The following is a 15838-nucleotide window of genomic DNA, read 5'->3' on the forward strand; positions in this document are numbered from 1 at the left end:
CTCTCTCTCTCTCTCTATCTTTCTCCCTCTACCCTTCCCCCGCTCGTATGCATGCATGCGCGCACTCTCTCTCTCAAAAAAAAAAAAAAAATGCATGCAATTTGTATATAAATGAATATAGTCATGTAAGCGACACCATAATCAAGATACAGAACATTTCCATCACCCCCAGAATTTCCCTCTTGCTCCTTTGTGCTCCATTCCCATCCTTACACTTTGGCATACCCCCGGCCACCCTCCATCTGCTTTCTGTCGCTACCCTTTTGCCTTTTCTGGAAATTCATACACATCACACAATACCTTGTCTTTTGAGTCTGGCTGTAAAGGTGGAGGGGAAGTTTAGCCAGGTAAAGGGGTCCGGGGGGGGGGGTGTGTTGGTGGGTAAGGGAAGAAGCTTTGCAGGCAGATGGCGTAGCAGGTGCAAACATACAGTGGCTGGGTTTGGTGTTGAGGTTCAGGCATGTTGCTTGTGTCAGGGCTTCATTCCTTTCTATCGCTGAGGAGTACTCCAAGGTACGAGTGGACCACCGTTCGTCTGATCGCTCACCAGGTCATGCTCCTCACATACCTGTTCACATGCCCGCTCACACGGCCCCGCCTCCACCGCCCTGGTAGAAAGCCGGGAGAAAGTTGGGCAGAGAGCCAGACAGAGGGCCTTGGCTGAGGACGCTCTTGGTTGGGGCCCCAGCTTCTCTGGGTCTGGAGAAGGAAGCCAGGATGGTTCCTTCCAGGGCTACCAAGCATCACCCCCATGCTCCCAGGAATGACTTCATGAGGTCCTTATACCACCCGGAGTGGGATGGGCCTCCCCATTTTGGAAATTGGGCAAGGGCAGCTCAGAGAGGGCAAGGGCTTGCCGGAGATCACACAGCTCAGAGAAGGTGCAAGCTGGGACTTCACCTCCTGCCCTGGCTATCTCCTACCGAGGTGCTTGAAGGTCCTGCAAAAAACAGAGAGGGGGTGGGGGGGAAAGCCCTGGACACACTGAAGCCACTGAGAATGTCTGAACGGCCCCGGGCCAAGTCATCCCGTTCCTCCTTCTGGGAACCAGGCAGGGAGCAGGAAACATTGCTGCTTCTCTAGACTGTCTGCTGTGTCTCTCTCTCCGTCCCCCCCCCCCCACCATGAGCTCGCCTGAACCACTCCAGCTGTCACCTGACTGAAGAGGAGAGAAACAATTGAGGGGTCTCTCCGGAGCAGGCAGGGTGGAAGGCTAGACCCCAGGGCTAGGAGGAAGGGGACAGTCACCTGCCACACTGAGAGCTGTTCTTTCTACCCTACCTGCCTGTTTACACTCCCTGCCCCCCTCCCTCCTAATAAGCCGGTAATAATAATCCATTTTTTTAAACCCCCACAGTCCCTAGTTCTGGGCTCAGGGATGCGAGATAGCAGCCTCTGGCTGTCCATAAATGTGAGAGACAGATGTTGCCAACATCTGGAGATCAGGAAGGCTCAGTCCTGACTGGGGCTGGGAACAGTGCCCAGCTGGGTGGAGTGCTCCAGCGGGGAGGGGACCCCAACCTGTCAGTCGTCTGGCCAGGGGCCACTTGCACCGCAAAGGAGGGCCCCTAGGCCCTGGGCAGGGCTCCCAGGCTTAGAGGCCCTCTGGAGGGGAAGCTGGGCGGGTGCTGCCTGCAGGGAGGGGACTTCAAAGGCTCCCTAATCCCCGGTGACATTTTCAGACACAGGAGTTTGCTTTTTTATGCTGCGGATCAAAGCCCAGAGCTTTATAAATAACCCTCATAAAAGCCAAGGAGCTTGTAAAGTTAAACAATAAGTCACAAACAGTGCAAGCATTCAGGGGCAGGACAGAGGCTGGGGGAGTTGGGCCTCTACCCCTTCTCTGCCACCGGATGGCCACCCACCTCCACCCTGTGGGGGGCAAGGCCCTGTGGGAGATCAGCAGGGGCCTGGGTTGGATTTGGAGTTTCCTCTCCAGGCTCTGCCAGCCCCCAGTAGCCATCCTAGAGCTGGCTGGCCATTCATTCATTAAATCATTTCTCCTTCCTTCCTTCCATTAGTCAATCAACAAACGTTTCCTGATCATCTCCATACGAGGCCCCTGGCCAAGGAGCATAAGCTTTGACATTACCAGGATTCAGATCACAGTGCTGTAACTTCCAAGCTGGGTGCCTTCCAAAAGCACCACCGCACCTTTCCGAGCCTCGGTTTCCTTATCTGTAAAATGGAGAGACATTTTGAACCTGTCCTAAGACAGTTGCTGGGAGGCCTTGGTGGGCATGGCGCCTGGTAAGGGCTCAAAACCTTTCCTGGGTGATTATTACTGTTAACCAGACAGCAAAAAACCTCATCAGTGGTCTCTACAGGGGGCTTCTTTTCTTTCTCTCCTACTCATCACCCCCAAATTACTTCCCCTTCTGCCCCCATGGGGCCATGCAGCCCCAGCTGGGAGGGGTTTTTTGATTTATCTTGTCTGTGTAGTCAGATGGGCCACAGTAGGTGCTCAGTAAATGACCATAGAAACTTGCAGCCCTTCTCCCAGTGGAAATTTCCATCGGGAGATCCGAGCATCTGTGTGGAAGGGGAAAGAGGGACAGGATTGGCAGATGGTGAGGGTCCCTCAAAGCAGCACACTGGGAGCTGATGCCTGGGCCCTCCCTTGGGTGAGGAAGCCCAGTCTGGGACAGACTATGCCCGCATGGATCCCCCCCGCCCATCCGCCCATCCTGGGGTCTTCCCTAAGCACGCACAGCAGCTCCAGGATGGAAGGTCCATTTCGTAGATGAGAAAACTATGGCCCAAGGTGGTGAAGGCCTTGCGTGATTCCAGATCAGCCTTTTCTGCTGCTCCCGTAGGCGCCAAAGGTGAACAGCCCAAAGCCGGCTTCTCCCCAGCAGCACCTACCTGACCAGGGCCATTCTGGAGAAAGCAAATGAGCTCCCCGAGCTGAGAGCCTGGCTTTACATCTGTGCAGCTGCCATTACGGGGGATTCAAATTTAGCTGTCGCCACTCAAGCTGCCAGCTTCCTGGTTCTCTGCAAAGAGGGGTGGAGGTTGGGAACCAGGAGAGGTGGGCATGTGTTGTAGTCGGTTCAGGCTGCTGTTAACAAAATGCCAGAGCTTTGGAGGCTTATCAACAACAGAAATTTGTTTCTCACAGTTTTGGAGGCTTGATGTCTGATGTCAGGGAGGCAGCAGGGTGGGGTGAGAGCTGTCTTTAGGGTCGCTGACTTCTCACTTTTCCTCACATGACTGTTGGGGTGAGGGAGCTCTTGGGGGTCTCTTTTTTTTTTTTTTTTTTGAGAGTGAGAGAGAGAGAACAGGGAAGGGGCAGAGAGAGGAGAGAGAGAGAGAGAGAGAGAGAGAGAGAGAATCCCAAACAGGCTCCGCACTCCCCAGCAAGGGGCTCAAATTCAGGAACCACGAGATCTTGACCTGAGTGGAAATCAAGAGTCAGACGCTTAACTGACTGAGCCACCCAGGGGCCCCTTGGGGCTTCTTTTATAAGGGCAGGGAGCTCATTACCAAAGGCTCTGCCCTCAGGACCTTGTCATCTCCCAAAGTCCCCACGTCCCAATGCTGTGATCTTGGGCATTAGGTTTTCAACATATGGATTTTTAGGGGGAGACATGCACTCCCCCTGTCTTTTAGGGGGAGACATAGAAGCATGTCAGGGAGTTCTGTTAACTGATTCCCTCATTCAGTTTTTCAGTGAGTGAGTCAGTCATCAGACAAACATTTATTAGCACCTGACACGTGCCCAGGCCCCATGCTGGATGCCAGATCTGCGGTGCAAACCAGATAATCCGGGTGCCTGCCCCCACGGAACTAACAGTGAGGAAGGCGAGATCAAAGGAGAGGCTAGGGGGAGCGCAGAAGTGAGACTCACCCCATATGTGGAGGAGGGGCAGTGAGAGGGCTTCCTGGTGGAGGTGTCAATGGAGGTGGGACCCAAACATGAGGAGAAGTTAGCTTGGAAAGGGGGCGGGGAAGGGCATTTCAGGCAGAGTGAAGAGCCTGGGAAAAGTGAGAAGGGACACAGAAGGGACCTCCCCCACCAAACTCCTTTGTTCTGTTTCAAGGTCAGAATCCTCTGAGCAGAGCAGGGCAACAGCTCACTTCCAGAATCCCCCCACGCCCATCCCCACATAGGTAGTATTCCCATTATGACACCTGAGGCAAGGGAGGCTCAGAGAGGTTGAGTAACTCCCTCAAGGCCACACAGCAAACTCACTTTGGATCTGGACGAGCTTGGTGGATGTGGGCATCAGGGACCCTCCCAGAGCCTCCAAGGTTTACAAACTGTGCCCCCCAGCAAATCACCTCCCCTCGCCGAGTCTCAGTTTCCTTATCTGCAAAATGAGACCCAAGCGCAGTCCCCCCGCACCTCCTCCCCCACCTGTTACAGCCACATCTCTCGCTGACCTCATTAGGACAGTTGGCCTGGAAGCAGCAGTCCCTGGTGGAAGGTCGGCCACAAACCCTGTCCCAACTAGGCCAGCCGCGACGGGATCCCCCTGTGGGCATCTGGCCTAATTGACACCCCCGTTCCCCCCACCGGGAGCTGTGCCAGCTTCTCTATGATCATTTGACAATCCAAGAAACACTCTCCTGGAGCCCCTGTGAGCCAACCTCAGGACTCAGCTCCTCTGTGGCCAGAGGACGAGGTTCCAACCCTAGTCCGGGCTTCTCTCCCTGCCAGGCTCATGCTGGGTGCCTCCCATAGATGGCTTCGCTTGATTCCCAAAGCACCCGGCGAGGTCAGTATCTATGTCCCCTCCTTCTGGATGGGTCCCAGGACAAAGCGACAAAGCGGGGGGGGGGGGGGGGGACCACCCACAGAGCCCTCAGCGTGCAGGAGGCAGCCTTTGAGGGGCTCCCTGGAGTCCCAGACCCCGGTTCCCCCATCTGGAAAACGAGGATGGTGAGGGCCATCTTGTGGGTAAGGCATTGGCTTCAGTTTCCTCGTCTGTAAAATGGTGTGGATCTGACGCGCCTGGGGTCGTGTAAGAATCAACCACCAAATAATAACAACAGTGCATGATTATTGAGCACCTGCTGTGTGTCAGGTACTTTTTAGGGGCGCTGAGTTATTAACTCTTTCAATCTTCGTAGCAATCACAGGAGGTATCTCCTGTTATTATCCCCATTACACAGTTGAGCAAACAGAGGCCCCGAGAGGTTAAGAAACTCACCCAAACACAGGTAAAGGCCTTAGCACAATAAAGGTTAGCTTTTATTTCTGTGCCACTCCCTTTAGCATCCAAAGAACCCCTTGCCACCCTCCCCCACCCTTCCTGTACCTTCCACCTCCTTCTAGACAGCGACAGAGGGTGTCATTCATGGGATCACCTGCGGGACAGAGGCTCAAATGCTTTCCCCTTGACTAAGGTTAGACAGCAGAAGGAACTTCCCAGCCATGGGGGCTGTGAGGAGAGGAGCGCGTTCCCCACGGTCAAGGCCAAGAGATGCCGAGATGAAAACGTGAACTAAGACAGCAATAGGGACAGGTGGCCCCTCCAAGTTCCTTCCAGCCTTGGGATTCCAGAGGCAGGACAGCAGTGGGGCCCACGTGGAGCTGTCTGTCTTGGTTGTTTCTTTCTGAGGTTGGGGATGCCAGGCTATTGTCTGGCACTGGGGGAGGGGGAGTGCCTCGGTGACAGGATCCTGGGACTGGTGAGAACATTCCTTCCCCACCCTGCGCACGCCAGCCCCCCAGAGCAGCTGGGCAGCATTTCTGCTGTCTGCGGGCTCATTTATCATTCCGAGGGGGGCATTGCCGCCGTGAGGTCCCCCGGGACAGCTCTGCCATAGCCCCATCTGATTGAAATCCAGGCCCAGTGCACACTCGGCCCAGGGAAGTGGCTGCCCAGAACCCGAAATAAATAATACCACAGGCAGGAGGCACAAATCTGCCGCTAATTACGGCATATCCTGATTAAATGGGGTGCATAAATAAATATTTCAGCTTGGAAGATGAATCAGCCAGGAAGATCGCCACACCAGCCGTACTCTGAGCCTCAGCTTCTTCCCCACAGGGGCAGACAAAGACAGAGCCTTGGCCTACTTGCCATGTGACTCGGGATCCGTCCCCACATCCCCCAGCTTGGCCTCAGTTTCCATATCCATCAAGTGGGGTGTCAGTGATCACCCCGCAGTCAAGCCCACAGATCTGGAGGGAGAATCGGAAAGGGCATTTGGGGTGGCTGGGTTTTGACAGAGTCAAGGAGGCAGTGATTATAAATAGTAAAGAACAAAGAATTCGGAGCCAGGCGGTCTTGGGTTTGAATCCCAGCTCTGGGACCATCCCTGTGCCTCGGTTTCTCCTTCTGTAAATCGGGTGGATGTGACCAGTCAATGAACACTCAGAGCCACACCTAGCACACAATTAGTAACCACTCTCGGGATTAGGAATACCACACGCTTGAATCCTGGCAGTTACTGTCATTAAACGTGGAGGTCCCCAGAAGACCCAGCCCCAGGCAAGGTCCACACTCTTCACACCCGCTTCAAGGCCCTGCCTAGAGACGTCCGTGCCTGTCTTCACAGATGCCACCTACTCATTTCCGAGAGGCAGAGCGATAATAGAATCGGGGGGCCCAGGGGAGGGGAGGAGGAGGGAGACTCATCCTGGAAAAGTTTAAATCAATTAACTCCCTTCCAGAAAACAGGCTGAGAAATGTAATGGAGAAGTAATGACTTTTCTCCACAGGATTAAATGACACAGACCAGGGCCCAGCAAGGAATCGGGAAGGCGGGCACAGGAGCCCTGTCTGTGACTGCCTGCGTGGCCTTGAGCAAGTCTCGTTTTCTTCCCTGAGCCTTAGTTTCCCTATCTGTACAAGGGGAGGGCTTGGGACGGCAAGGGAATGGCTAATAGAAGGCCTGCCTCCTGTCCCTGTCCCCACCCTTGCCCGAGCAGACATTGCTAATCAATTGCAGCGCTGTTCTCGTTGAGCCTGCAGGGGGTGGCAAAGCCAATCCAAGCCAGAGCTCCAGGCTTTCCCTCCGGATGGGCCAGGGTTGGCGTATAGGCACCAGACTAGGTTCAGATGGTCTGCGAGCTCTCCTGTAGCACTAGGGTAATACTCACCGATGGTGTTCTTACTGCTCTGGTAGATTCAGGGTCCGTCATACCACTGATAGCAAAGGTTAACATTGACTTGAGTGTTAGCTGTGGGCCAGGCACTCTTCTTTATATATTTATATGTGTGTATGCACACGTATATATATGTATATTGTATATACATTTATTTATTTTAAATGTTTATTTGTGAGAGGGAGAGAAAGCATGCTTTTGAGCAGGGGAGGGGCAGAGACAGAGAGAGAGAGAGAGAGAGAGGAGAGAGAGGGAGACAGGGGATCTGAAGCAGGCTCTGTGCTGAGGAGAGAGGAACCCGATGTGGGACTCGAACTCACGAACTGTGAGATCATGACCTGAATAGAAGCTGGACTCTTAACCAACTGAACCACCCAGGTGCCTATATATTTATATTTATATTTATATTTATATTTATATTTATATTTATATATATAATATATATTTTTTAATTTTTTTTAACATTTATTTTTGAGACAGAGAGAGACAGAGCATGGACGGGGGAGGGTCAGAGAGAGGGAAACACAGAATCCGAAACAGGCTCCAGGCTCTGAGTGGTCAGCCCAGAGCCCGACGCGGGGCTCGAACTCACGGACCGCGAGATCATGACCCGAGCCAAAGTCGGACGCTTAACCGACTGAGCCACCCTGGCGCCCCATATATATTTTTTAAAGTAGGCTCCATGCGCAGCGTGGGGCTTGAACACACAGCCCTGAGATCAGAAGTTGCAGGCTCCACCGACTGAGCCAACCAGGTGCCCCTATGCTTTCATATATTACCTCACTGAAACCTCATAACCATCAGGCAAGGCAGTCACTATGATAACCATGCTTATTCCACAGAGGAGCATGGCCCACCGCCCCACAGCTGCTACGCCGCGTCAAGATTTGAACTCGTGCTCGTCTTCCCCGAAACAGTCCAGGTCGGGTCACGTGACCCTTCTCTTTTCTCCTAATTGGAAGTCTGGGGAAGGGAGTCGCCACGTCTCCACGCGAAGCTCTGTGCCACGTGCATCACACACGTCGTCGGTTTGGAACCGAGGTTCTCCTCCTTTTCCACATGGGGAAACTGAAGCTCGGGGGGACGATGGGAACTGCCCAAGGCGTGTGACCGATCATTGGTGGGGTGAGGTGACACTGTTCATTTCCCTCCTGCCCCTCTCCCTGCAGGAACGGTGCCCATGTATCCTGGAACTCTGGTGCCCAGCCCGGGCCGGGCACACAGGAATAGTAGAATGAATGAATGAATGAATGAATGAGGCAGCTATACTAGAGTCATGCCAGGGTTAGAGTATACCCCACCCCTTCCATTACTAGCCCTCAGACCCCTAAGTTGACTCCCTATCCCTGTCCCTTACTGACCCACCTGCCTGGCTGGATGACCTCTCACCTCTGCCCGTGGCTCCAGATGACCCTGGGGGCTTCTGGTCGGGGCCCAAATCCATCATTCCTGACTGGTCTGTTCCAGCCCTGCCTCCTCCCATCCATCTTCTCACCGCAGCTAGAGAGAAGGGGGTGGTGCTGGGGGGCAGGGGGAGGGTCCCACTCCAGAAAACTCTTGGACCTGCTGAAGTCCTCTCCAGTACCCACCTCCGCCACCTCCCACGCAGTCACTCCCTCCCTGCAGAGCGTTTGGTCAAATACCTTGGAACCCAACATATAAGACCGCCAAAGGCAGAGGGCTCTAGCTGGAGGGTGCAGGACGTGAAGGAGTCCTGCCTGGTGCCCCATCCGCCCCTTTGCGTCCAAGTAGCCCCCAGGGTGGAGCACCCCCCCCCCCCCCCCCCCGCCACCGAGAACCTCCAGGAAGCCATGGAGAACGACTCCGTCCTGGGGACCAGGAGACCTGGGTTTCATTTCCAGTCCGGCTACTGGCTCACTGTGTAACCTGGAGTTACACCGTCTCTCTCGACCTCAGTTTCCCCATCTACAACACGAGAGGGTTGAACTCAGTTTTCAGGCTTTTATGACTGGAACAGTGGAAACCTTCTGTTCAAATTAAATCACATGCTGAACTCTGATATGAAAAAGATGAAATTGGTCGTGCTGTAGTTGAAGTGGGTGGGGCAGAGGGGGGAGTGTGGACCCCGGAGTTCTCTCCGGGGAGAGATGCCCGGAGAACTCCGGGGAGTTCTCTCTGCACCTCCCCCCCCATAACTAGTAGTCCCTGACATATCTTTCTAAAACCGTAAGGTTCCTAGAAAGATTTTGAAAATATAAGAATAGATATTTTTTCGATCATTTTATTATGAAGCATTTCAAACATACAGCAAAGTTGAAAGACATTTACAGTGAACACATAAATATCCACTAGTTGGGTTTCTACCATTAATATTTTACCGTACTTGCTTTATTAAATAAGGGTCCCCTCTCAGCTCTGTAAAATTCCGTGACTCGGAGAGGACTGTACTGGTGGGTATGTGTTTGGGGGAGAGGAGGGGGAGGGAGGTGTTTTGAGTCCTTCCTGGGAAGTCCTGTGAATCTGTAACAGCAACACAGCAGCTGTAACAAACAGACCCTGGCGTCTTAATGGTGCAACTCAGCAAACGTTCAGTTCTCATATAATAGTCCAAAGCTCGTGCTGTTGGTCAACAAGTGGGCAACTTTCCTCCACCAGTGATTTAGGGCCCCAGGCTCCATCCCTCTTTTGGCCCTGCTCCGCCCTGGAAAGGTCCATCGTCTGCCTTGGGGCAGAAGAGAAAACTGTATACAAGAGGCATAATCACTTCCTACACTCGGCTTGCTCACATTTCACTGGCAAAAGCTACTCGTTCAGCCATGCCTGGAAATGTAGCCCTGAGCTTCATCCTCCCGCTGGGCTCTGCTTCCCAGCATCCACTCCACTCCGTGGAAGGAGGTATGAATTTCAGCCGGTGAGTTAGCTGTGTGTGCCATACGGTGGGGCTAGAAGCACCCCCAAACCCATCCTAAGTCATCCTCGCCGTCCCCTTGTCCCCATCCCTTTGTATCCCAGGCCGGATAGAGAAGGTCTAGTCGGCTCTCTAGAGGAGTTTACCCTTGTTCAATAACCACGTATTGACATCTTACCATAGACCTGGGCTCTGTACCAAGCATTGACCATACAAAGATGAACAGGACTAGGTCCCTGTCCGTAAGAACCTTCCAGGAAATGGAATGGATAACTCTTTCCTCGGAAACCCTTCCTTTCCCGAGAGAAATCCCATGAGATTTTCCATTTTATGAGGGTGGGTAGATCTGAGATTGGAACACTGGAGGAAGGATCTGTTTTGAGAAATCTTTCCAAGGCACCTTCTGCGCGCCCAGAACATTGAGCTCATTTGTTCTTCTTCGCTCTTGCGAAGGCACTTTCCCCATACTGCATGAAGGGAAGGAAGGCCAAGGCTCAGGGTGGTAAAGTGACTTGCCTAAGGTCACACAGCTAGCAGTGGAGCTGGGATTATGAGCCCAAGCATCACTTCCTAGTCCCCTGGGGTCTTTTTCTGCCTCATCTAGGTGTCTGCTGGGATCTATAGTTGAAGAGAGACACAAGAGGGCCAGCTTCCCGACACAGACCCAAAGCTGTTTCTTCCTCCCTACCCCCAGGAAGCTGGTGCTGTTATTCTTGCATTTCAGAAAACAGGAAGCCAAGGCTCCGAGAGGTGAAGTGACTTAGTGAAAGTTACACAGCCAGTTTGGTTTCATATCCTGATCTATTTGACCCGATTGGGGCACGTCTTGACAAATGGGTGGTTTTTATGGCTAAACATAGAGGCAGTGGGATTGTTCCTTGTCACGGGGGTGGTTCAATAGGCAAAGGACTGCTTTTTCTATTAACAATGGCGTGAACTTATTTTAAGGCAAGGGAATGGCATCTCGGAGCAATATAATGGTTTACAAAACAGCTGCAGACAGCTTAGCAGATCCCCTCCCTGCTGGATCGCCGCCAGGAAGGGGCTCTGGGGCAAGGGTGGAGGCACCTTTCTGGAGCTCTCTGGGTCTGAGCCGGGGGTGGGGCTATGGGAGGGAGCCCAAGGCCACCGGGCAGGAAGCAGGCACCTGGCCTATCGACAACGTGAGGCCCAATCAATGCTATCTCCCCAGGCCATGCCTGGCCAGACATTGATTTCTGCCGCTGTTGTTAACTCCCTGTTTATGTAACGCCTGAACTTTGCACAACTGAACCGTTTCATGTGCAGAAGAGAGCCCGTTGCCATGAAAACCAGGCTACACATGACAGCCGGGATGCGGCGGTATCCCTGTTTTATTGGCCTGCACTGAATGTATTTTAACCTTGATAAGTCAATAACTTTTTGTACAAAAGGAGATCTGCCAGGCGGGGTTGGGAGGGCCTGGTGGCCTTTCCAGGCCAGAGGGGGGGCGGGGCGGGCTGTGTTTAATCCCCTGGAAATCTCCCTGCCACTCAGAGCCTGGGAGAACCAGGCCCAGCTGGTCAGAAGAGCAGAGATCGACCTTGCGGGGGGTCGTGGGGGATCACCTCCACATCCGGTTGCTGCTTCCTGTTTGTTCAGGCCTCCGGCTAAGGCAGAAACCTATCACACAGACCCATCAGGGTTCGAATCCTGGTGCCGCCCACCCAGGAGCTCTCTGCCACCTCCAGCAAGACCGCTGACACCAGCCTCAGGGTCCACGTCTCTAACACAGGCCAGCGGTTCCCCTTCGTGGGCTTTGCTGCGAGGTTTACAGATCATGTATGAAAAGTACCTGGGGCAGTGCCTAGTCCGTAGTGGGGAATTATTACTATTGTTGTCACTTTGTTTTACAATAATAATCATTGATTCTGTGTACAGAGTCCATTAGGCTTTTGGAAATGTTATATCTGTTTTCTCATTGTAGTCCTTCCTTGAGATAGGCAGGGCCAGGGTAAGTAGAGTCCCAACTCTCAGTTGAGCCCAGGGAAGCTGCCTGACTTGTCTAGAGGGGTCACATGATAAGATGGTGGTGCTGATTGAAGGAACAAAACCCGGGACTCCCAATCCAGTGCTCTTTCAACACTCCCCCTTCATAGGAATAGCCCCTGCGCTGCTGGTTCCCCAACAGCTAACCCCAGACTCAGCAGACGTCACTAATCGATGGCAGCACAGCCCTCTTTCCCTCCTGAGCCTGGGTGAAGAGGCCTCAGAATCCTCCTCAACACACAGCTGGTGTGTGAGATGAGCCTCAAATGAAACCGTATGCCCTGAGAGGGCTCTGGGTTCAAGTCCCATCTCTGGCCCAAACCTGCTGCATGACTTTGAGCACGGGCCTTCCCTCTCCGGGGTTTAACGGTTCCCAGATTCTCTTGGGTTCTGCCAGGTGGAAGGGACCCCACCACCTTCTGGCTGCTCTCCCAACTCCCCAGGCATCTTGAACCTTCCCCAATTCTGTCAGCAAAATAACGACATAGAACCTACTCTGTGCAAGTGATTATGCAACGTGCTGGCGATCCAGTACCGATGATGACAAAGAGTCCTCCCCACCACCTCCCCAGAGCTGACAATCTAGACTGGGAGACAGAAGAGAAACAAGTCAACCCACAAGGGCCCTGGGAGTTGCCGACAGTAATCAGTGCTGGGGAGGGAAAGCGAAGGAGGGTGCTGTCGGGGAATAATGCAGATGGGGTGGTCAGGAAGTGCTTCTCTGCAGATGTGACATTTGAGCTGAGACCTAAAGGATGATAATGCAAAGAACAGAAGGAAGAGCGTTCCAGGCGGAGGGCACAGCTTGGGCAAAGGCCTCAGTGGAAACAGTTTGGCACCTGCAAACAATCAAGGGGACGCCAAGGTGGCCAGAGGGGAGCATGGCAGGGGCCAGTCCCCAGGGCTCCCTGGGCCTCCTCAGCCCCCCTCTTCTGGGCTCCTGGCCCCATCTCCCTGGCCTGCCCTGGAGAGAGACTCTAGGTACTTGGGGGGCAGGGCTGGGTGAATAACAAGGTTACACGTGCTTCTTCATCTTTCCCCTTTTCTCCAGGAGGAGCATAAAGAGCTCTTTCTTTTCTGCTTATTAATAGCTCTGATTAAATTATCTCTGAAAAACCTACATGGTGTGCACCAATGGGGGCTCGGCTCCCTCCAGGCTCTGGCCTAGATTATGGCAACAAGGGCAGGTGAGGCAGGTGGGGGCTGGGGAGGGAGGCTGGGGCAGGCCTTCTCCCCCTACCAGGACAAAGGCTCAGTCTCTGCCTCCCCCGCCTCCCTCCCCAGCCCAGCTCAGCCTCTGAACCCCCTCCACTCTTGGGACACTCACAGCCCCCTCAGTTGGGACACTGGACCTTTGCATTGGCATTGCCCTCTGCCAGGATGACTCTTCCCTCGCCCCTCCCCTTGGTTACCTCCTACCCATATTTTAGGGGCTGCTGAGCAGCCTTTTCACCAGCACCAGCCCACTGGCTGGGTCAGGTGTCTGCTCTATGCTTTTCCCTCCTGTTACCCTGGATGATAAGTGCTAGCTGTCTTATCTGTCCCTTCCCCCCCCACCCCCCGCCATGAAACCTGAGCCCCACAAGGTCAAGGACTGTGTTTAGATTACTGCTGAATCCCTAGTGGCTGGCACAGAGCAGGTACTTGGGAAATTTTGAATGAATGAATGAATGAATGAATGAGCAGAGTGAAAGAGGGAACAGGCATGACTAACCTTACATATATAAGAAAGTGGGAACAAAAGTTCCAGCCTCCGGTCTCCCTGAGCAGTACCTACGTGGCAATTAACCCCATTTCCCGGTTGGGGAAAACCGAGGCACAGAGCAGATGAGCCACATGGCTATTAACCTGAAGAGTCAGGATTCAGATCCAGCCAGTGTGATGCCACTCCCTCCTCCTCTCCCTGCTTCTCCACTACAAGAGAACAAAACAAAACCTGGGCCACATGTATTCATTCGTTCAGAGAGGGACTCAACAACACTTTACTGAGCGCCGACTGCATACCAGGCCTGTGCTGGGGTGAAAGCAGTTCAAATGCAGCTCCTGCCCTCACAGAGCCCTCAGGTTGGCGGGGAAGACTGTCAAATAATTGGGCCATTATAAAATAGACTGGGTACATCTAGGAAGGGGGGAGCGCTCCAGCCTGGAGGGCAGTAGTCAGGGAAGGCTTCCCGGAGAGGGGGCACCCTAGCTGAAGTCTGAAGGAGGAGCAAAAGTCACCTACCTGGAGGGAGGATACTCTAGGTGGAAGGGACAGAATGGGTAAAGACCTGGAAGTTAGCCTGTGCACAGAGGCTATGCAGGTATTGCAGCAAGGCTGGGATACGGTGAGGGCTGAGGTGCTGGCTGTCCCACAACCCCTTCAGGGCCTCTTGAACCCCTGGCTGGAGCCGGCATTCAAGCGCTGGCCCGCCTGGTGGTTCTGTGGACCGTGGCAAATCTATCTTGACACTGTCTCCATTCACATAATGCAGAGTTATTGCACGTGACCAATAGCAAGGGAAGGCTGGATCAAAGCTGGGAACTGGAGGGCCAGGGGACACTGACGGGAGGGCCTGACCTCAGGGAGGTAGGCACTGTGAGTATGGGAGGGTGTAAGTGAAGACCTGAGGTTGAGCATCTATGAGGCCGTCCACCTGCCTGGAGGGGCAGGAGAGGAACCTGGAAGACTGAGCTCTCCGCCTATACACCTGCCCTCCAGCCCACCGCTGCCTGAAATCCCACCATTAGCACATCATGGGCTCACAGACCTTCGGAGATGGAGGGGTCTTTTGAGAACTTCTAACCCCCTGGCTGTACATTGGAACCACAGTGGGACCTTTGGGGGCTACTGAGTCAGGGAGGGGTGCCAGCTCAAGAGAGTCCGATCGGTAGGGCTCAGTTATAAGCTCTACCCTCCATTTTACAACAGAGGAAACTGAGGTCCAGAGGAGGAGAGGAAACTTGCCCTCAAGGCCACAGCCAGTCAATTAGTGGCCGGTATGGGGTGCAATAAATCAAGTTCGAGGGCTCCGGTGTTCAGGACCTGGTTCTGTCACTGTGTGACCTTGTGCAAGTCACATGGCCTTCCCCGGCTGTGAGATGTGGATCACAATCAAATAGACCTCACGGGGTTGCTATGAAGGTAAGAGGAGATAGAAAGTGATATAAACAGCACTGAGCACACAGCCTGCACATAGTAGGTATCAAGTCATGGTAACCTACTATGGAAAAAAATCCCAAACTTTGGAAAATAAATGGTGTGGCCCCATAGCCTTTTTCTGCACTTCCTTTCTTCCCACGTTTGGTTTGTTTGTTTGTTTGGTTGGTTGGTTTGGTTTTTGTCCCTCTCCCTGCACCTGGCTTGAGTCCTGCACCATGTTCTCCCCACCTGTCCACACCCCAGGTCCACCCAATGTGTTGCCCAGGCAACCTGCCCAGGTGTCACTGGAAGCTCTGGCAGCTGGCCCCTGGAACAGCTTGAGCAGAAGCGGCTGAGGGTTGGGTCACGTTCCCAGGTAAATCCCCACCCCCACTCCAACTCCCCGAGGGTTGGGTGGGTCAGCCCGCGAGAACTAGAGCAGGGCACCGAAGCCAGGAGCTACTGGGAATGGCACTCGCAGCAGCCGCGAGGACCTGAAATAGGGCCAGCTCCTGCCCTAGATAAGGCGGCAGGTGGCCTACTTGGTCGGGCCCTGGAGCTCCCCCTCTGGCGCCTCTCCCAACCTCTGGGTAGGGGGCGGGCTGGATCCTAAAAGTAGGCTAGGGCCTGACTGTAAGCAACCCATCTCACTGGGTACACTCACCAGGGTCTTCAAAGCCTTCCGTGTCTGGATGACCACTGTTGGCATTCATGAAGCATGTAGTGTGTTCTGAATCCTTTCCAGCAATAACCTTTTGTCCGCACAAGAACCCCCTAAAAT

General features: G+C 53.7%; 1 long non-coding RNA gene across 2 annotated transcripts in view; it reads left to right on the forward strand.

Moving 5' to 3' along the window:
• LOC109277469 (uncharacterized) overlaps positions 1-9064 on the forward strand; it is a 37659-nt gene extending 28595 nt beyond the window's left edge. For both annotated transcript variants that reach the window (XR_008422158.1, XR_002085156.2), the window contains one exon: positions 7903-9064. This is a non-coding gene — a long non-coding RNA (uncharacterized LOC109277469). The remainder of the gene's footprint in view (positions 1-7902) is intronic.
• The last annotated feature ends 6774 nt before the right edge of the window (positions 9065-15838 follow it).

The sequence above is a fragment of the Panthera pardus genome, unplaced genomic scaffold, assembly GCF_024362965.1.
Source record: "Panthera pardus isolate Hobbes unplaced genomic scaffold, ASM2436296v1 HiC_scaffold_15, whole genome shotgun sequence".
NCBI classification, from domain to species: domain Eukaryota; kingdom Metazoa; phylum Chordata; class Mammalia; order Carnivora; family Felidae; genus Panthera; species Panthera pardus.